Below are 21,486 nucleotides of genomic sequence, written 5' to 3'. Positions count from 1 at the left end.
TTAGAACAATTCAACATTACATGCCTTACTTACAAGTAAAATACTAGACCATCAACTTTTTGTTTTATAGTCCAACAACCGCTCAAGAAAATAGATTTCAAACTTGAGAGAAAAAAATATATTGAGTAGGAGTTAAAAATGTTGCATTTTTTTTAGAAAGGGCATTTGGTCTAGTGGTATGATTCTCGCTTAGGGTGCAAGAGGTCTTGAGTTCAATTCTCAGAATGCCCCTATGTTCATTTCTCAAAAGATGAGCCTTAGAGAAAGATAATGCTCTTATTAATATCATTTACTTGTGTACTCCACGATATATGTCTATAGTCCATAATAAGGGCATTTGGTCTAGTGGTATGATTCTTGCTTTGGGTGCAAGAGGTCTCGAGTTCGATTCTCGGAATGCCCCTTTAAAAGATAAAAATGACAATTTGGAAAGGAAAAAAAAAAAAATAAAATGAAAGGCATGTGGTCTAAGTGGTATGATTATTCTTTTGGGTGTGAGAGGTCTCAAGTTCGATTCTCAAAATGCCCCCAACAATATTATATCAAAATGAATTATGCAAGATAATATGATTTAAAATGTGATTTTTAAACATTGAACCAAGAAGATCGTCTCGAGCCGGACTTCGTAAAGAGCATTACACAAATTGTTCTATTATTGTATTCTTTCTAGGAACTTTTCAGTCAAATAGGTTATCTGTTGTCACAATTCGGTCATCTGTTGTCACAATTCGGTCATCTGTTGTCACAATCCTTTCTTTCTAGGAACTTTTCAGTCAAATAGGTCATCTGTTGTCACAATCCTTTGTTCTATTGTCTGTTGTCACAATCCTTTTAAGGAAGATGCGCCGAAATAACCGATGAAGAAGTTTTAGAGAGCCATAGGTTCGAATCCTGTCACCTTGATGTGTTATTCTCAGGGGCCGAAGTGCAAAGCCCCGTAGTCTATCCGTGGTCAGGAAAGTAGGCATGTTGTCCACTGTCATCACATAGGTCATCTGTCGTCACAATTCTTTTAAGAAAGATGCACCCAAATAACCGATGAAGAAGTTTCAGAGAGCCATAGGTTCGAATCCTGTCACCATGATGTGGTATTCTCAGGGGCCGAAGTGCAAATCCCCGTAGTCTTTTCGCGTATACGCAATCTCGAAAACCAATTAGCTCAGGGACTATCTCCTCAACCCTGGCGAGTATGAGTTCTTGGTAAGAGAGAATGTCGAATGAGAGAGACATTCGATTACGGCAACATTCGCAACTACCAAAGTGCACTAAACCTAGTAGAGATCTTCGACCTAACGATAATGGTACTTCAAGCCCATTTAATCAATCCGCTTTGTACCTTATTGTTGACCGAATCGGATGCACGCCAGGCCTAAATTCTCTCTCAGTCACCCGAAGACGAAAGGAAGATCAAATCCGAAGTTTACGAATCGAAGAAAAAGTGGATCTGAGTTCTACACGCTTTCATTTTCAAAAGCTTCGCTTGCCTGCGGTACTTTATTCAGGATGTGCAACAATACGGTCATCTCTCAGCCATGTATAGAGAATTCCTTGATCATTTCCTTGGCGGATAACACAAATGAAATCGCTTCCCTGACCGCCCATCTTATGAGTCCATTCTTGTCTTGTTGGTTTGTTGTACTATTCTATACCTCTCTCGATTGATAGAAAGACGTTCGGGAGCTGGGAGGGCCTATCGTGAGGGAACTTTCCTTTTCACGGTAGACAAAGGTAAAGCGGGAGCTGCATATGTCCACTGTGATCAAGGCAGAGCGACTCCATCTTTAAAAGATGTTGGTTTTATCAAAACTGTTAGATCCGCTTTCGTTAAAGAAAAAATAGGAGCTCTTGGTTTGGCCGATGTCGATTATGGCAATGCAGACTCGACTCATGATGAGGATTCTGCTTTTCATACTGCTGCTATGAGCCGAAAGAGCTGGTAAGCTATCTCGCTAAATGAAAGGAAAAAGCACGTACGCGTTGACCTTGTTACAAGGGGCGGGGGCCAGCCAAAGAAGGTTAGTCGGACTAGGTTAGGACCCTGATCCGGTTCAGCTATGGTCTTCCATGCGAGAATGTATGCGTATCGGTATCCTCTTTAGGACCGGTTGCTTCCTCTTTTTGTTTATACGTTTGGAGAAACCTGCTAAGCCCGCCTTTCTTATCAGGTGTGATTCAATCTTTCAGCTCAAACTTTCCTATCGTCCCACGGAAAAGGTAGGAGTACGATTACCTTTTTCTTTTCTTTCTCGAGCCAAGGGATCATTCAGTTTCTACCAAAAAGATCACTATCTATTAGTTGCCGTAATCGAATGTATTTCTCATTTCACGTTAGCTCCTCCAAGAGTTTCCTGGTCCGTAGTAGATGAAACCTTGGACTTCTATCGGACTTATAGCATTGCCTAGTGAGCTCGCCGTTGAGGGTTGGCCTTACAGGAGATTGAGCAGCCTTTCTTTCCCTACCTGGTATGCTTTCCCGCTTATTGTGCAACTAGCCAACTAGCCAAAGAGAGAGGGAGAGGGATCATGTCAATCAATTTGTATGTGCAGTTTGTCCGTCCTGTACTTGCCTGCTTAGCTTTCTTAGCCAACATCTCCGGTTTCTCCCGAACCAAGAGGTCCTGCTTATCCATACCCAAAAGTCACACTTTCAGCCGAAAGACTGATTTTTTTCATAAAGTCGGTTCATAGATCAAGAAAGAATGAAGCTGCTTATAGGGACAGTCATGCGATACGTCTTTTCATACTCGCCTTTTCTTTAACCCTACTATCAACCTAGTCATTCTCGCTTGTTGCTTTAAGGGGTCTCCCCACTGTAGATTACTTGGATTGGTTCTCGCGTACTTGTGCCAAAAAGGATGGGCGAGTTTGGTTTGAATGTTCATCGATTGGGTGGATCCATATGCTCCGGGGGGGGAGGGGTGAGACGAGGTGTAGCGCAGTCTAGTCAGCGCATCTTTTTTTGGGTATGTTGTCTGCTAAAGGTTTTAGGAAAGGGGGTACAAACTTTCTACATAGGTCATCTGTGGTCACAATCCTTTTAATTTGTGGTCACAATCCTTTTAAGAAGATGCTCCCAAATAATCGGTGAAAATTAGCCTTTAAAGAAGTTTCACAAAGCAAGAAGAGGCAGAACAGAGAATAGGAGTGAGTCGTGCAAGGAAGAAAGAACTAGTAGGTTTAATTTGGGTTCGTTTGAACTAAAAAATGAACCAAAATTTTTCAAACGAACCCAAATTTAAGACTCACTAGCCCAAAGTCCATATGTGGTAAAAAAAAAACCTTCCGTGGCCCAACCCTTATTCGCAGTCCGCATCCAACAATTTCTTTTTCAACCTACACGTATGCTCCAGGCCAAACTCACGTAACTAGTCAGAAGATGCGGCCCACAACTGAACGGAAGACAAGTGTCACAATCGCACTCTTGCAATAGTGAGACAATGATTATGTGACATTTGTTCTAATCCAATGAACAAGTCAACCATGCAAAATTTAGACTGAACGAACAATAGCAGTGTATGCTCGAATCACGTTTAGAAGAAATATTTTAGAAAACGTGAGCGAGGAAATACATTCAAAACAATTTCAAATAAAGTAATGTTATAAGCTAAAAGTAAAGAAACAACAACTGGTCACGTTCTCCTATAGTACATTTTAGGACATTTTAGTCCTGATGGGTGTAGATATGATTTTGAGGACTAATCATACACCCCGTATTGGCACAACAATAATAGTAAAGGCCTATCTAAGATGAAAGCAAGTAAAACGTGTTTGGAATGAGCATGCCACCATGAACCACAAATCGTTTACAGGAATAGCTGAGACATCTAACATGCAGCCACAAGAAACATGCCTTGGCAAATCATGACCTCGACATCTGCCCTTACACAATTTGTCAATATCTCTATCAACCGGCTCTTCATAAACTCAACGTTGTAGGATGAGGCCGACTTTAGGTCTCGCGACGCGCTTCTAGCTGATCTCAGTATTGAGGAGTCTTTTCCAACCTACTAGGAGCTATTGAAAATCACTTCACGGTTTGTTAACTCTTCAAGTCTTCTCTGTTGGTGTCTTTCCTAGTTTCTTCGCTTGAAACAATTTCTTCTTTGCATGACGTCATACGACCTGCTTTTACTTGATGTTTTCTTGGTCGGAATAATAACATTTCAAGTTACTTACGTGGACAACAGGGTTAGTCTGTATCCATAGGAGCAATTGGATCCTATATGATGTCTTCCTTATCTTGTGGATAACTTCGACTAGTCCATAGAATTTTCGCACCAGTCTTTGGTTCTTGTTGCTTTGAACTCAAAGTTGATCTAACCTTAACTTATCATAACTCTCTATTTGCTTTGAAATTATCGGGGAAAGTACAGGGATCAATACCTTGCATCTCCAATTGAATCGATTACTAAATATATTATTTCTTTTCAATTTTTTCTTATTTAGGACATAATGAGCCGGGATAGTTTTTCATTTTCAGATGACGAGATGTTTAGGACTTTGTGACATAAGAATTGTGGGGATATAGCTTAGATGGTAGAGCACTCGCTTTGCATGTGAGAGTTATGGGGATTGATACCCTGCATCTCTAGATTTTCTTCATTTTCACTATTATTGATGATGGGAAATTTAGGGTTTTATGATGCAAGAATTGTGGGGATGTAGCTTATGATGGGAAATTTAGGGTTTTATGATGCAAGAATTGTGGGGATGTAGCTTAGATGGTAGAGTTGATTCAGCATGCGAGAGGCAAAGGGATATCCCCATCTCCAAAAGAAACTATTTGTTATTAATATTTTACTTCTATTCAACTTTTCCTTATTTATGACATAATTAACGGAGATATTTTTTCATTTTCACTAGAATTGATGACGGGACATTTAGGGTTTTCTGATATAAGTATTGTGGGAATGTAGCTTAGATGGTAGATTGCTTGCTTAGCATGCGAGAGGTATGGGGATGGGATCGATACCCCATATCTCCAAAAGAAACTATTTGTTATTACTATTTTATTTCTATTCAATTTTTCCTTATTTATGACATAATGAATAGCGTTATTTTTTTTTTCCTTATTATTGATGACGAGATGTTTAGGATTTTGTGACATATGAATTTTGAGGATATAGCTTAGATGGTAGAGTGTTTGCATCAAATGTGAGAAGTACTGGTATCGATACCATGCATCAACAAAGGAAACGATTACTAAATAAATTAGTTCTTTTAAATTTTTCCTTACTTACGACATAATGAGCGGGGATAGTTTTTCATTTTCAATATCATTGATGACGGGAAGTTTAGAGTTTTTTTATGTAAAATCATGGGAATGTAGCATGCGAGAGATATGGGGATCGATACCTCGCATCTCCAAAAGAAACTATTTGTTATTACTATTTTATTTCTATTCAATATTTCTTTATTTATGACATAATGAGTAGCGATATTTTTTCATTTTCACTATTATTCATGATGAGAAGTTTAGGGTTTTGTGACGTAAAAATTGTGGAGATGTAGCTTAGATCGTAGAGCGCTCGCTTTGCATGCGAGTTGTACGGGGAGTGATAACCCGCATCTCCAAAAGAAAGTATTTAATTTGTTAAAATATTTTTTCATTTTCACAATTATCGATGCCTCGCATCACCAAACCAAACTATTTGTTAATATTTTGATATTTTTTTATTTTCACTATTATTGATGATGTGACATTTAAGGTTTTATGATGTAAAAATCAAGGGGATGTAGCTCAGATGTTAGAGCGCTCGCTTTGCATGCGAGAGGTACGGGGATCGATACCCTGCATCTCCAAAAGAGAGAAATTATTTTTTTAAGTATGAGTTAATTTAACATGTTATGTATAAGGTGGGTACGAGAGAAAAAGAAAAGATACTTATATCATTATGGCTATGCCATTTTTATAGATAAAAGAGAGTAATGTCCGAGAAGCACATATAGAGAGAGGACTCTTTGTAAGTAAAGAAAGCAATCTAGTAGTTATACTGCTACTTATGGAGAGGGAATTTGAAGAATTCCACAAAAGATAAGAGCTTATAGGATGGCGGTAGCGTCCGATGCATATGACGGAACTTCTTCACAATTGCAATATCTGACCAATGAATGTTATTGGACTGAAAAGACCATTCACCACACGCTTGTAAATTAAATTATATCTACCACCTTTGAAATTTTCCACGGCAAACCTTTCAACAGCTTGCACTTCTTCATCATTGACATCCATGTTTTAATTTTTATGGTTCGTTATTTGATTATTTTCTCTTGAGTGAATTTTAAGTGAAACACATTCTCTACCCAAGTAATTGCAAGATGCAAGCTTCACACTAAGAGGAATCAAAGTCCCAAGTATCAACGTCAATTTTTATTCTCCATCTCAACATAAATTAAACTTATTTTCGTGAAGATATATAGATACTAAAAGCAAAATATCTCAGAGTCACAAAAAAAAAAAAAAAAAAAAAAAGATATAGATACTAGACATAAATATGATACCAAATAGATATGGTAACATGTCATTCTTAAAAAACTAGGACACCGATATGACAATGATACATTAATTAAAAAGAATACGAAATTAATATTAACTTAATCAACAAAAATTTGTATTTTTTTTTTAAATTATAATCCAAATTAATAAAAAAATACCATTGAACTTTGCAATTTCTCTATAAAAAATATAATCATAATTATTTAAAAAAAATACCATTGAATTTTCAAAAAAAAAAAAAAAAAAAAAAACTTCAAAACTACTCTTTAACTTTCATAAGTGTTTAAAAAAAGATAGATGGGAGAAAATTGAAGGTTATTTTAGGGGAAGGTTTTCAAAATCAGTATAAGATCCTGAAAACATAACAAGAAGTAATATCCTAGCTTAAGGTCGTGATTAAGAACCTACTAGTAGGCTACTTACTAAGTTTTACTCACTCCATGTTTATCATTTTTTTTTCAAGTAACGAAGAGTTGGTCGTGGATGAGAGTGGACTTTGGAGTGTGGGCCATGGACTAAGCTATGTTTTTAATCTAGTTTTTTTTGTTCTTCTTTTGAGTCTGCTTCTTATTTTGTGTTTGTAACGAGTATGTATATGTAACACCCCAAAAATGAAGGAAATTATCTCCCATAAGAATAAGCCACTGACCCAAAGGATTTTAAGGAAAAAAATTAAAGGATTAAGCAAGAACAAAGGACTTAGTCAAGTCACTCGTGTACCCTAACAAGTGATTTCAAGGAGTTAAAGGCCTTTTGAAAAGGATTGGAAAGGAAAAAGTAAATCAAAAGGGCAAAAAAGTCATTTTCTCAATTATCAAGAATCTTTCCGGATTTGTAATTCCTTATCTAGAAGGAATCTCAAGATCCAAAAAAAAGGGAAAAATGATAAAAAAGTGATGAGAAATTTGTAGAAAAATTAAGGATTTTTCGAGAAAAATAATAATAAAATATTCGGAAAGTGGAAAATTACCAAAATACTCCTGGAAGAATGGATAATTACAGAAATGCCACTCTAATTAGAATAAGAGCATCTACCGTGACCATCCGAGCAAAATCTTTTGAACTCAAATCTCAATCGTCGGATCTCCTAAAAAATTTGAATGATCTAGAACGATCACGCACGGATCATCACATCCAACGACTAGTGTTCAAAGCCAAGGTCGGTAAGGCTATGATCGGAGTTGATATCTCCAAAAAATTATCTAGAAAGTTCGATCTCTAAATAACGAAATTCTGAAGCTCTCAATGTCAGTTTAAGCTCCTCCTATAAAGTCTTAAGTAGGAGCAACAATACGAAATAAGAATCGAGAAAGGTCGATCCCCCAATCGAAGACAATAAACGTTTAGATTATGGGTCTCCTACTCTCAGATTTCTTCCAAATTCGAGAGCAATCCTCCACCATTTCTCTTCTAACTTATTCCTACCGTTTCTCAACAAGATTACCCACAAGTTCTATGAAGGAATAGAGTGCTGAAAGTGCCTAGAAACCATTCCCGCAATTCGATCAGCCATTGAAGAACTTCAAGAAAAACTTGAAAATCCAATCCGAGGATACATGATGATTCGTCGAGCAAGAATGATTCCAATCAGTTTCTGCACCTCCAAGGAATGCTTCCATAGAAGACCACGAAGAAAAATAACCTCGAGAGCGTGCCAAATTGAAGGAAATAGGTTTCGAAATTAAATTGGGGATAAGAGTCAAAATTCCTATCTACGATCTCTTTTCCTTCCATTAAGGATTCCTCTAGCTTCAGAGGAAGAAGTTGAGTAAACTTGATGAAGGAATCGAGAGCTGAAACGTCGTAGAATAAGCTACCCACGTGATCGAAAATCTGGCGTTTCGAGTGAGTTGCATACCGAGAACGATTTCTGGAAATTAAGGTCCTACACTCAAAGACGTTCCTCCATACCAATTCCTTTAGCCTGAAGATAGGATATGGAAGAGGTTTAATGAAGAAATAGGGCCTTGAAACCCCTAGAATCGGCTACCCAATAAGAAATCCTTTGTTTTATCTCAAGCGATAAATCAGATTTTGGATGAACTTTGGTAGCGAATATCTTAGGCTACGATCCATGAGAAGTTATCAAATAAATCCCTCGCCCTTTCTTGTAACATCCATCTTTAAGTTTCACGAAGAAATCGAGGAGAGAAACGCTGTAATGTGGCTGTACAGGCTGAGTTTCAGATGGCGGCGACGCGAGCGCATCTTCTTCCTATTCAAAGGAAGAAAACAATGATACGGCCAGTTCAACTGAACTGTCCAAGTCAACTCAAAATTTGACCTTTTCTCGGGTTTTCTCAGTAGATCTTATTTTATGAAATGTTGTATGAATCCTTATCCCGAGAGGTTATATAATGTAATGAAGTTTGGGAGTTATTAGAAAACTGTAGTTAGCAAAACCAAGATATGGGAGAAAATGCTCATCACGATCCATATAACTTTACCTCCTAGGATAACTAAAGTGGTATCCCTGAAATAATAGATTCCCCAGATGTACCCTTGGTCTCTAATAGATACTACGTGCACAATATCATGCTGGGCTATTCCTAAGAACTTATAAGTTCCAAGCTTGACCCAAGACGTTATGCATAAACCTAGGATCACCAAGAATCCAAGAAAACACCTAGGTTAATGCAAACATCATGCTTAACAAGTTGCTAGGATCCATGCCTGAAGTAACCATTATCTCACTTCACGAAGTGTACCGCGAGGCCCCTATTTCTCTTTAGGTGGGATGCTATGGTATATGTACCATGAGCAGGATTCCATGATGAACTTATTATCTCCCTCACCTAAATGAGATTCCCTGCACCACGATTTGCTAGCAGGATGCCACGATTATGACAACGCCACCTATGCACTCATGGGGAGAAAATTAAGAGTTACTTCGGAAGAGTTTTCATGGTTAAAATACGATGCATGACACGACAACCTCTAAGGTTTAGTTCCTAAAAATCAAACAAGAAGTCATATCCTAGCTCAAGGCTTAGACATGCTCCAAATTACCAACTATTTTCTGTAAGGTCTATTTTATATGACATGAGAATAAATTCAATTCAAGTTGGTTGGAGCAAGTTCGGAACCTAAAACTCATGCTAGTTATTATGGGTTCAAATGATTACGGAGGTCATGTTCATGAAGCCTTGGAAGGCATTGGAAGGCATGAAGCGGAGCAAGTTCGAAATAACTCAAGAAAGTTACACCTTATGCCTCAAGAAAATTTGTGTTTTCGCATCGAATGCTAGGTAACACCCTTTTGTTTTAAAATGTCTTGTGTTGTCCTTCCTTATTCTGTGTTTTCGCATCAAGGTCATTTCATAGAGGTCCTACTAGGAGTTGAATCTAGGTCGTTGGATTCAAAGTCCAAAGTGCTAACCACTACACCATAGAATCCCCTATAAAAATTTATTTTGGAATGGTTTTCCTATTTTATGCAGATTCCACAAGAAGAGAGATCCTATCACGAGTCAAACTCAAGTTATTGGATTCAAAGTTCTAGAGCTGTTTTATCTAACTCGTTGTGATCTTGAGCACCTTTAGAGTGGTTGCAGAAGTATCCCTCCAATGTTGATTGAAGCTCTTGGAGAACATGTAATTTTATATATTTCTTATAGTTAATTTATATATTGTTGTATATTACAAACAAATTGAAATAATACTTTACATCCCAGTCTTTCTTTCTTTGGTGCAAAACTTAACATGAAAACTATATTATTTCAATATTCACTCGAGAAACAAGGGGTGAAAACTATATTATTTCAAACCCTCCATTATTGCTTCTACTTTGCGTGAAAATGCTTCCACTAAATCATGTTGCTAACTAGGTTGTTTGATTTGGTTCAATTCTTGGGTCCACTAGATTGAATCGACCTAGCTCAATTAAACTCTTGATAATATAAAAATCATAAGTTTCTTAAATTACCTTAACTTAAAAGTTTAACCCCTAATTTTTTTTAGAATGTTTAGCTTTGTTTCTAGTTGATCTCTAAATGCTTAGAAGTATCTAATAAGACTTCTATTCAAGGAACTTCTCTCTATAAAAGATGTAAGACTTCAGGTTTATTATTAAGGAATTTCAAATGCCTGATTTGATATATCATAGAGGACAAAAATATTTATTTGTTTCAAATATCTTATGTTGACCATTCTTTTTTGTCAAGTATTTTGAATATTATCATTGTGAATTACTAATGGCATTAGATTGAATCTCATTAATAACAATATCCCAAAACTCAGGTAAAGATGACATCAAAATTAATACTTTAATTTCATCTTCAAAATTTATTTCCACTTGACTCGTTGACATGTAATCATAATAGTCACCCGTGCACAAATATTTACAACCTTAAAAGGTAGAAATTATAAGGAGTACAAGAGAAGAGTGCTTAAAATAGTTTCAAAATATAGAAAAAAAAAATAGTAGGAATTGGTCAAAGTCAACATCCATGGATCACTTATGGATCACTTATGGCACAGCACAACACAGATGAGGGTAACATTTTTTTATTTCTCTACTATATTAGGCCCTTTGGTTTATTGGCCTTACAAGATGGAGACATGAAGTTTTCTATGTTTTAAATAAATTTGGTTTGATTGTTTTCGGGTTAGCATTGGTACCATCAAAACTTATTTATTTCTTTGAAATGTTCGAGTTTACAATTTACATGTTTTCATTTTTCTACTTTGTCTGCCTGCATTTAGAAATGAAGCAAAATTAGTCTGAGGGTTTTAGGCAGATTGTTATAATTCTAATTTTTAACTAAAAAAAAATTAGTCTCGTTGTCACCCTTAAAACTACCCTATAGGTATAATCGACCTATTATCTATTGGCTTTTTTTCCTTAATCTTTTGATGATAACAAACCTACCTTCAATTATTAACAATTCTCAGTATTTTTGTCTACAGTGTAAGGTTGGGAACAATGATTTCAACGTCTTTTTTGGTTCACTCAAATTAGAGATAAAACGAAGAAGTTCCAGTCAAAACAAATACCCGACGTGATGATGTGGTGGCAAAATTGACACTATGGACCAATCAAATTCAAAACAAGATACCTGACGTGATGACATTTATAAATTTGGTGGAGTAACAAGGTGGAGTTTTCAATTACATTTATAAAAGTTTTCCATTACTTTTAAATTATAAATCAATTACATTTATAAAAGTTTTCGGTTACCTTTTAAATGGCAAGAAATTATAAAGATTTCGTTTAGGAAAACTAGTTGTTACTTTTAAATGAAAAAAAAAAAATTATAATGATTTTATTTATGAAAACGAGTTATTACTTTTAAATGGAAAGAAATTATAATGATTTCATTTAGTTTTGATAAAGATAATTATTTGAATTACAAAATCATTTCAACTTCATTTAGATTTATAAAACTTTTAATTATTTTTAAAATGTTACTCACAGTTTTCATTAACGTGTATTACATTTAAATATGTTATATATATATATATAAATGAAACATGTGGTCTATAATTTTTTATGATAAATTTAAAAATAAATAAATATTATTTTTCGTGTTGCACGTTTCGGTTCACGTTTTAGTGGTCCGTATCAATTCCTATTTTTACAACTTGATCGCTATTTAAACTCATCACCTCTTAGTATTTTTCACAGCACAACACACAGAACATGTGTTTCCTCGATCTAAATTTTTTTTAAAAAGCCTCCATTGTTGCTCCCTACAAAACTTCCAATTCTATTTTTTTTATCTTATTCCTGAGAGAGATGTCTATTATTTAAGAGTGTTGTGGTGTGTTTCTATAAGATTTCAGACAATTGTACTGGTTTGATCCTAAGCCGTTGAAAGAATTGAGTTTGCTCTTGAACTCGTAAAAAGAGCGGTATACCGGTTTGATCCTGAGCCGTGGAAAGGATTGAGTTTGCTCTTGAACTCGTAAAAAGAGCGGTGTACCGGTTTGATCCTGAGCCGTGGAAAGGATTGAGTTTGCTCTTGAACTAGTAAAAAGAGCGGTGTACCGATTTGATCGTGAGCCGTGGAAAGGATTGAGTTTGCTCTTGCACTAGTAAAAAGAATGGTGTAGCGGTTGGGCTCTGATCTGAGGAAAGAGTCATAAAGTTTTATTCAAATTCCCACTATAAAACTATGGTGTTATATTTTCTAACCCTTTTCCTAATTAAGTTCTAAATTATTGTTAAGTTTTATTGCATGGTATCAAGTTTGATTGTTATTAAAAAAAAAAATAATAATTAGATTGTTGAAACCCTATTCACCCCCTCTAGGGTTGTCATATCGATCCAACATTATCCTTCCACCAATAGGAGCAAAGGCAACGTTACTATGTGAAAGTTTCATGTCATTTATTCAACAATAAGGGTGTTAGCATGCATTTGGAAATGAACCCATATTTAAAAAATTTAGATAAAATAGAAAAGAATTGTTATCTCAAAGACAATGATACTATGTGAAACTAGCCTCAAGATGCTTCCTTAACTCTTAGAGGCGGTAAACCAACGGTTCCTTCACCCAAGACCCATGGCCCAACTCCCAACATGGAAGGGATAATCTAGAGAATCATTCCAAGAACCCTAACGGATGGGTTACAAACTCACATTATCAAGCTCGACAACAAACAATGTCGCCGGCAAACTTAGGAAGACTACATGAAATTACGAATATATCAATGTAGGATTTTTAATTTACCGATTTTTAAAATGTTAAATTATGTGAAATTACTGGCAAAGAAGAATATTTTAGAGAGCTATTCCTTTTTATTTAAGATTAGAGAAAATGAATAAAAATAGGAGACATTTTATAGATTTAGGAGGAGTAAGTGAAAACAAAAAGGGAGTCATGACCCATTTTCGGTGGGTTCTCGAGGCACGGATTGCAAGTTAAAACAGGTTGAAAACAAAGTAAAATGTTTTCTCGAAATAAAAAAAGAATTAAAATATAATTAACATATATATTTACATTATATTCGAAATAGAGTTTATAGGTTCATAGTACAAAATAAGGGAAATGTTGAAAAAAATAATTTTAAAACATAAAAAATAGTTGGTGTTGTTTAATTGTAAGTTTTTAACCATGTTCATAGTGGGTGCTTGGATACCACACTCTTTTCTTAATGTACATGGAATCGGTAATTATTCTAACAAAGTGTCTGTCCAAAATAAAAGGGCCCAACCAGATTTTAACTAGTGACCTCTTGATCTGCAGTCAAATGCTCTACCACTGAGCTATGGACCCATTTTGCATGATTTTAACTTTAGTGACTCCTTCAACAGAGTGTCAATCCAAAAGTGTAAAAAGTGTCTGTCCAAAATAAAAGGGCCCAACCATGTTCAAACGGGTGACCGGTCAAATTCTCTACCACTGAGCCATGGATCCATTTTGTAGGATTTTAACCTTAGTGACCCCGTAGACATAGTGTCGGTCCAAAAAATGTAACAAATTTCTATCCTAGATAGAAGGGCCCAACTAGGTTCGAATTGGTGACCTCTTGATCTGCAATTAAATGCTCTAACATTGAGCTATGGTCCCATTTTGTATGATCTCAATCTTAGTGACCCCTTCTACAGATTATCAGTCCAAAAGTGACCCTACCGAATCGACTATGGACCAATTTTGTATAAATTGGTGGATTACCTATCGAGAATTAAACACAAGTCGTTAGATTCAAAGTCGAAAATGCTAACCACTACACCATAGAACCACTCGTTAAACTTTATTTTGGCAGCGATTTTGATAAGCGTCAACAACGCTGGATTTTGCAAAGCTAGAGGTCGTAATATGCTTACAGACTTTCACAAGGTGTTTTCAACTTCTTTTATAGGTAATTGAACTTTTGAGTCCATGTTGGATTAGTATGAGTTTAAGAAGACAGAGGAGAGAAGAGAGACTTTGTTAGAAACTCACCCATAGGTAATCTCCCAAGATGTTTTCAACTTCTTTTATAGGTAGAATTTTAAAATCAAACCACAACAAAATTTACTTCTATCTAGCAAAATTATTTTTTGTTTGAAACAAGATTATAGATAAATTTAAAATCCAAGAAAACGGATCTGAGTTTGATATTATTTGATTTTGGGTATGGACACAACTAGGTATGGACACAGCTAGCTGATTTCTTTTGATTATATTAATGAATGTGTGTAGATGTTTAAAGTGTTGATCTTAATGGTTTTAGAAAATATCAACACATCATCAATATAAACTATCGAAATTTTTTGAAAGGATGGAAAATATCATTCATAATCTTCTGAAATTCTGATGGAGCGTTTTTTAGCCTAAATGACATGACGTTCCCCTCATATTTTCTAATTGGACATTAAATGCTATTTTATATTTGTCCTTTTAAGAAATTAGAATTTTCCGAAATCCCAATTTCATGTCGAATTTTATAAAAACATTTGACTCTAAATTCTTTTTATCAAATCATTTTTGTTTTGGATTGGATATCTTATTTATTCTAAAACCTTATTCAAAGGTGTGTAGTTAATTACTGGTATTAGAATTTCTAGTTTTTTTTTCACCATGTTGTTAACCTAAAATGTCAGAAATGACCACCTGCTCTTTGGAGACCTTATGAGTTTCCTCTACAAAATATCACCTAAAATGTCACAGTATTTAGTGTTTGATACTTTTTGACTTAACCCTAGGGTTCTATTTACGGTGAACTTGTGATTATTTTTGTCAAATTATATATTTGAATACCTAATACATTAAGATATAATATCTTATTTAAATAATATTAAAATGTGGTAGAATATCATAATATATGTTTAATTAATATGAATATCATTCAAATTTCAAATATATATTTTTATTTAATGTTTATGATACACATCAATTATTTTAATATTTAACATATCAAATACGTTAATATGTTTTGATATAATACTTCAAGACTATAGGAACTTTCTCAGAGGACCTGAGAGTTACATCGGCCCACAATGCATCTCATGGACGATGCAAAACTATGGTGGCGCTTGAAGGTGAATTGTATAAAAAACTGGTCATGCACCAAAAAATTATGGGAAGACCATTGATGGAATTGAAGCAATCGACGCTCCCCTGTATGGGTTTCCAATCAAAGACCTAATGTTTGATGTTGACTCTTTTGAAGAAAGAGTCACGTGATCGAACAACAAGAAACGTGGCGGTATCTCTGAGAACTCTATCACACACATAAAAAAAACGTGTCGAAGACATTACACAGAAAATCTGGCTTTCATCGAGGAGACCCGAGTTTGATTCTCGACAATGAAATTTTATTTTCTTATTTCTTTTATTTTATAGTTTCATCTTTTGTCACCAATTATATTTAAACTTTACCTAGGTTTGAGAAGCACAATAATGGGTGAGTTCAATAGTATCTTAAATTCAAAAGACTTTTATGAACTTGATTTGAGAGGCACTATAATGGTCAAGTTCAATAGTACCTTAGATTAAAAAGACTTTTATGAACTTTGAACCTTTAATAGTGTTATGTCATAGATATTTGGTTCAATTTCAACAAGTGAGGTTGAGGTCATTCAAATGGTTAATGTGATAATTCGGTCATTTTCAAGGTCTCTTTTGTTGAACGCCATCATGGCTGAGATGACTGAAATGAGCACCAGAGTGAGTTTGACAAGGAGGGTCGTAGAGAACCACACCCCAAGCCAAGCTCATGTTGGGCTTAACAAACTGAAAATCCAAAAACACAAACCCTTAAATGGGAACCAGGATGCTAAGGAATTAAAAAAACTTTATTTTTTGACGTTGAACACTACTTGAAGGTTACAGGAACTTGCTCATAGGACCTAAGAGTTACGTTGGCCACAATGCATCTCAAGGACGGTAGCGCTCGAAGGTGGATGATATAAAAAATGGGTCATGCACCATAAACTCATGGGAAGACCGTTGATGGAATCGATGCAATCGACGCTCCCCTTGATGGGTTGCCAATTAAAGACCTGACGTTTGATGTTGACTCTTTTGAAGAAAAAGCCACACGATCGAACACCTCGAAATGCCGGCGACCGAAGCCCTGGTGAACGGCGGCCGTAACTATAACGGTCCTAAGGTAGCGAAATTCCTTGTCGGGTAAGTTCCGACCCGCACGAAAGGCGTAACGATCTGGGCACTGTCTCGGAGAGAGGCTCGGTGAAATAGACATGTCTGTGAAGATGCGGACTACCTGCACCTGGACAGAAAGACCCTATGAAGCTTCACTGTTCCCTGGGATTGGCTTTGGGCCTTTCCTGCGCAGCTTAGGTGGAGGGCGAAGAAGGCCCCCGGTAGCTCTAAGAACTCTATTATACGACCTGAGAGTTGAGGGCTACAGAAACTTTCTCATACGACCTGAGAGTTACATTAGCCACAATGCATCTCATGGACGATGCAAAACTATGGTAGTGCTCGAAGGTGAATGGTATAAAAAATGGGTCATGCACCATAAACTCATGGGAAGATCGTTGATGGAATCGATGCAATCGACGCTCCCCTGGATGGGTTGCCAATCAAAGACCTAACATTTGATATTGACTCTTTTGAAGAAAGAGCCACACAATCGAACAGCTCGAAACGTCGCGGTAGCCCTGAGAACTCTAACACACATAGGGAAGGATGTGTCGAAGAGTTAGACATTAAGCAAAAGATCATGCAAAAACTCTTCAGCGATCTGACAAAATACTTCAGGACATTTACACAAAAAATCCATTGTCGTCCAGCGGTCAGGATATCTGGCTTTCACCCAGGAGACCTGGGTTCAATTCTCGGCAATGGAATGTTATTTTCTTATTTCATTTTATTTTACAGTTTCTATCTTAGACTAAAAAGACTTTTTATGAACTTCGTACCTTTGTCAGAGTTATGTTATAGATATTTTGTTCAATTTCAAATGGTTAATGCGATAATCCAGTCGTTTTCGAGGTCTCTCTTGTTGAACGACATCATGGTTGAAATGAGCAGGTGATTCAAATGGTTAATGCGATAATCCAGTCGTTTTCGAAGTCTCTCTTGTTGAACGACGTCATGGTTGAGATGAGAAGGTGATTCAAATGGTTAATGCGATAATCCAGTCGTTTTCGAGGTCTCTCTTGTTGAACGACGTCATGGTTGAGATGAGCACTCGAGTGAGTTTGACAAGTTGGGCTGTAGAGAACCACACCTCAAGCCAAGTTCATGTGGGCTTAACAAACTTAAAATCCAAGAACACAACCCCTTAAATGTAAACCGGGTGCTAAGGAATTAAAAAGCTTTATTTTTTACGTAGAACAATACTTGAAGGTTACTGTTACTTGCTCATAGGACCTAAGAGTTACGTTGGTCGCAATGCATCTCATGGACGATGCAAAACTATGGTGGCGCTCGAAGGTGAATGCTATAAAAAATGGGTCATGCACCATAAACTCATGGGAAGACTATTGATCCAATCGATGCAATCGACAATCCTTTGGATGGGTTGCCAATCAAAGACCTGATGTTTGATGTTTGATGTTTACCGTTTTGAAGAAAGAGCCACACGATCGAACAGCTCGAAACGTCGCGGTAATTCTGAGAACTCTATCACACACATGAAAGAACGTGTCGAAGAGTTAGACATTATCCAAAACCTCATAGTAAAACTCTTGAGCGATTAGACAAAAGACTTTAGGACAACTACACCAAAAATTCATTGTTGTCCAACGGTTTGGATATTTGGCTTTCACCTAGGAGATTCTCGTTTGATTCTCTGAAATTGAATATTATTTTCTTATTTCTTTTTATTTTATAGTTTCATCTTTTGTCACCAATTATATTTAAACTTTACCTCATTTTGAGAGGCACTTTAATGGTCAAGTTCAATAGTATCTTAAATTAAGACTTTTATGAACATCGTATCTATGTTAGTGTTATGTTCTAGATATTTGTTTCAATTTCAACAAGTGGGGTTGAGGTGATTCAAATGGTTAATGCGATAATCCGGCTATTTTCGAGGTCTCTCTTGTTGAACACCATCATGGTTGAGATGAGCACCCGAGTGAGTTTGACAAGGAGACTCGAATTTAAACTTTACCTACGTTTGAGAGGCACTATAATGGTCAAGTTCAATGGTATTTTAGATTAAAAAGACTTTGTTAGTGTTACTTTGTACCTTTGTTAGTGTTATGTTATAGACATTTGGTCAAGTTCAACAAGTGGAGTTGAGGTGATTCAAATGGTTAATGTCACTTTATTTGATTCAAATTGTTAATGTGATAATCCAGTTGAATAGTTACAGGTGCGGTGAACGTGGAGATTAAACACGTGACCTTCTGAGCTATCCCTACTAACATTAAAAATAAAAATTCATAAGTAAAGCTATTTCCAATAATTCATTATATTTTAAAAAGAAATAATAATCAACTAAACTATAAGGTGCAATGAATGCAGATCGAACCAAGACCTTCCAATATTCAATCTAATGCTCTCCCAACTAAGCCATCCCAGATAACATAAAAAATTAATAATCACAAGTTTTAGATTGAATAGGCAAGTTATGCAACTTAGTCAACCTATGCCAGTTGGATAAAAAACGGTATTTCCACTAATTCATTATATTTTAAACATAAATAATCACTAATTTTGGAAAGAATAGTCAAATTATGCAATGTGAACCAAGTGCGGTGAACGTGGATCGACTGACCTTCGGATCTTCAGTCTGACACTCTCCCAACTGAGCTATCCCCGCAATCATTAGATATGAAAATTCATCAATAAAGATATTTTCAACCAAGTGCGGTGAACGTGGATCGACTGACCTTCGGATCTTCAGTTTGACGCTCTCCCAACTGAGCTATCTCCGCAATCATTAGATATGAAAATTCATCAATAAAGATATTTTCGCTGATTCATTGAGATTTCAAAAGAAATAATGACTAATTTTTTTATTGAATAGTTAGGTTATGCAAATAAAAACAGGTGCGGTGAATGTGGAGATCTAACACGTGACCTTCAAATCTTAAATATGACGCTCTCTAAACTGAGCTATCCGTGCTAACATTAAAAATGAAAGTTTTTAAGTAAAGATATTTTCGCTAATTAATTTAAATTTTAGAAAGAAATGATCACTAATTTTAGATTGAATAGTCAAATTGTGCAACGTGAACCATGTGTGGTGAACGTGGATCGAACACGAGACCTTCAAATCTTCAATCTAACGCTCTCTCAACTGAACTATCCACACTACTGTTAGAAATGAAAATTCATCAGTAAAGGTATTTTCGCTACTTCATTGAAATTTTAAATAGAAATAATCACTAATTTTTAATAAGATATTCAAGTTATCCAACTTGTATAAGGTGCGGTGAACTAGAACACGTTAGGTATTTCCGATAATTCATTGAGATTTCAGAAAGGAACAATGACTAATTTTAGATTGAATAGTCGGGTTATGCAACTAGAATAAGTTGCGGTGAACGTGGAGATCAAACACGACCTTCAAATCTTCAGTCTGACGCTCTCCCAACAGAGCTATCCCTGCTAATATTAAAAATGAAAATTCATAAGTAAAGGTATTTCCGCTAATTCATTATGTTTAAAAAAGAAATAATCACTAATTTTAGATTGAATAAGCAAGTTATGTTTTTAGATTGTATAGTCAGGTAATAAACTTGTATTAGGTGCGTTGATGGTGGATGAAACACGTGTGACCTTCAAATCTTCAGTCTAACAATCTCCCATCTAAGCTACTCTTGCTAACATTAAAAATGAATATTCATCAGTAAAGGTATTGGGTACACTTCTGGAAATTCAACAAAAGGCAATAGTATTAAACCGAGATGCCAGATTTAAATCTCGCTTCTGGAAAATTCAACAAAAGGCATTGGGTACGCAGTTATAGTATGACATTCCACCCATAAATAGATGGTCAAACAGAAATGCTCAAGTAAATATTGGAAGACATGTTGAGGGTATATGTGATGGATTTTGCAGGAAGCTAGGATAAGTACCTACCCCTTATGAAATTCGCTTATAATAATACTTGCCAAGCCACCATAAAAATGGCCACATACGAGGTTCTTTATGGACGAAGATTTCGATCCCCTATCTTTTCGGAAGAAGGGGGGCAAACGACAACTATTGGGCCAGAGCTGGTGCAAATTACCAACGCCGCAGTCCAGAAGATTAAAGCTAGGATACAGACCGCACAAAGCCGAGAGAAAAGCTATGCAGACCTAAGGCGCAAGGACATGGAATTGTAGGTAGGGTGAAAAGGGGAAGCTAAGCCCTAGGTTTATCCGTCCCTTTGAGATATTAGAAAGGATTGGATCTGTGGCCCATAGAATCGGGCAATGCCCAAACTTGTCTGCAGTACATAATATCTTTCATGTATCCATACTACGGAAGTATACCCTAGATCGTTCGCACATACTGGCTCATGAAACTCTCTTCTTGAGAGATGACCTAACATATAAAGAAGACCCGATTCAAATAATAGACAAGAAAGTCAAATGATTGAGAAACAAGGAAATCTCTCTCGTTATGGTCCTATGGAAGAATCATAGAGTAGAAGAATCCACTTGGGAAACAAAAGGCAAATAAGAACCTTGTACCTTGACCTATTTTAGAATAAGCACTTTCGATGACCGAAAGTTTTCAAAGGAGAGGAGAATTTGCAACACTCAAGGTCTCCAATAAGAGACAGTGTATAATCCCTACTAGGTTGTATCTAGAAGCAAAGAACAAGTAAAATTGAAAAAACATTAAGAAAATGGTACTTTTTCTAATTTTTATAAACTTCCCGAATCATTAAATTTTTTATAGAATAAGAATTACAAGGTGCTTAAAAAAAGAAGGCTCTGATTGGAGAAGACTTTTCTGGCAGAAGATTCAGAAAAATAAAGAATGAAATTATAGAAATTCTAGACGTTTCAATGGTAGTGGAAAATCCGTCTATAAATTATGAATTAGGGTAGACTATTAGGGGCAAGAACAAGCTTAATCGAGTACCCAATCGAGAGATCCAAGTTTTTTGTTTTGGGTTATCGTGTTCATGGGTTTACCTCGAAT

At 35.9% G+C, this 21,486-nt stretch overlaps 3 non-coding genes across 3 annotated transcripts; 2 read left to right on the top strand and 1 right to left on the bottom strand.

The window, feature by feature from the left end:
• Nucleotides 1-331: 331 nt before the first annotated feature.
• TRNAP-UGG (transfer RNA proline (anticodon UGG)) lies at nucleotides 332-403 on the top strand. Its single transcript has one exon. It is a non-coding gene; the product is annotated as a tRNA-Pro (tRNA).
• Nucleotides 404-13,644: 13,241 nt separating this feature from the next.
• Nucleotides 13,645-13,716, bottom strand: TRNAC-GCA (transfer RNA cysteine (anticodon GCA)). Its single transcript has one exon. It is a non-coding gene; the product is annotated as a tRNA-Cys (tRNA).
• Nucleotides 13,717-17,168: 3,452 nt separating this feature from the next.
• Nucleotides 17,169-17,240, top strand: TRNAE-UUC (transfer RNA glutamic acid (anticodon UUC)). Its single transcript has one exon. It is a non-coding gene; the product is annotated as a tRNA-Glu (tRNA).
• The last annotated feature ends 4,246 nt before the right edge of the window (nucleotides 17,241-21,486 follow it).

This window comes from Cucurbita pepo, chromosome 16 (genome assembly GCF_057944985.1).
Source record: "Cucurbita pepo subsp. pepo isolate OVF chromosome 16, ASM5794498v1, whole genome shotgun sequence".
NCBI classification, from domain to species: Eukaryota; Viridiplantae; Streptophyta; class Magnoliopsida; order Cucurbitales; family Cucurbitaceae; genus Cucurbita; species Cucurbita pepo.
Note: the sequence above shows the minus strand (reverse complement) of the source record. Positions and strands in the feature narration are given on the sequence as shown.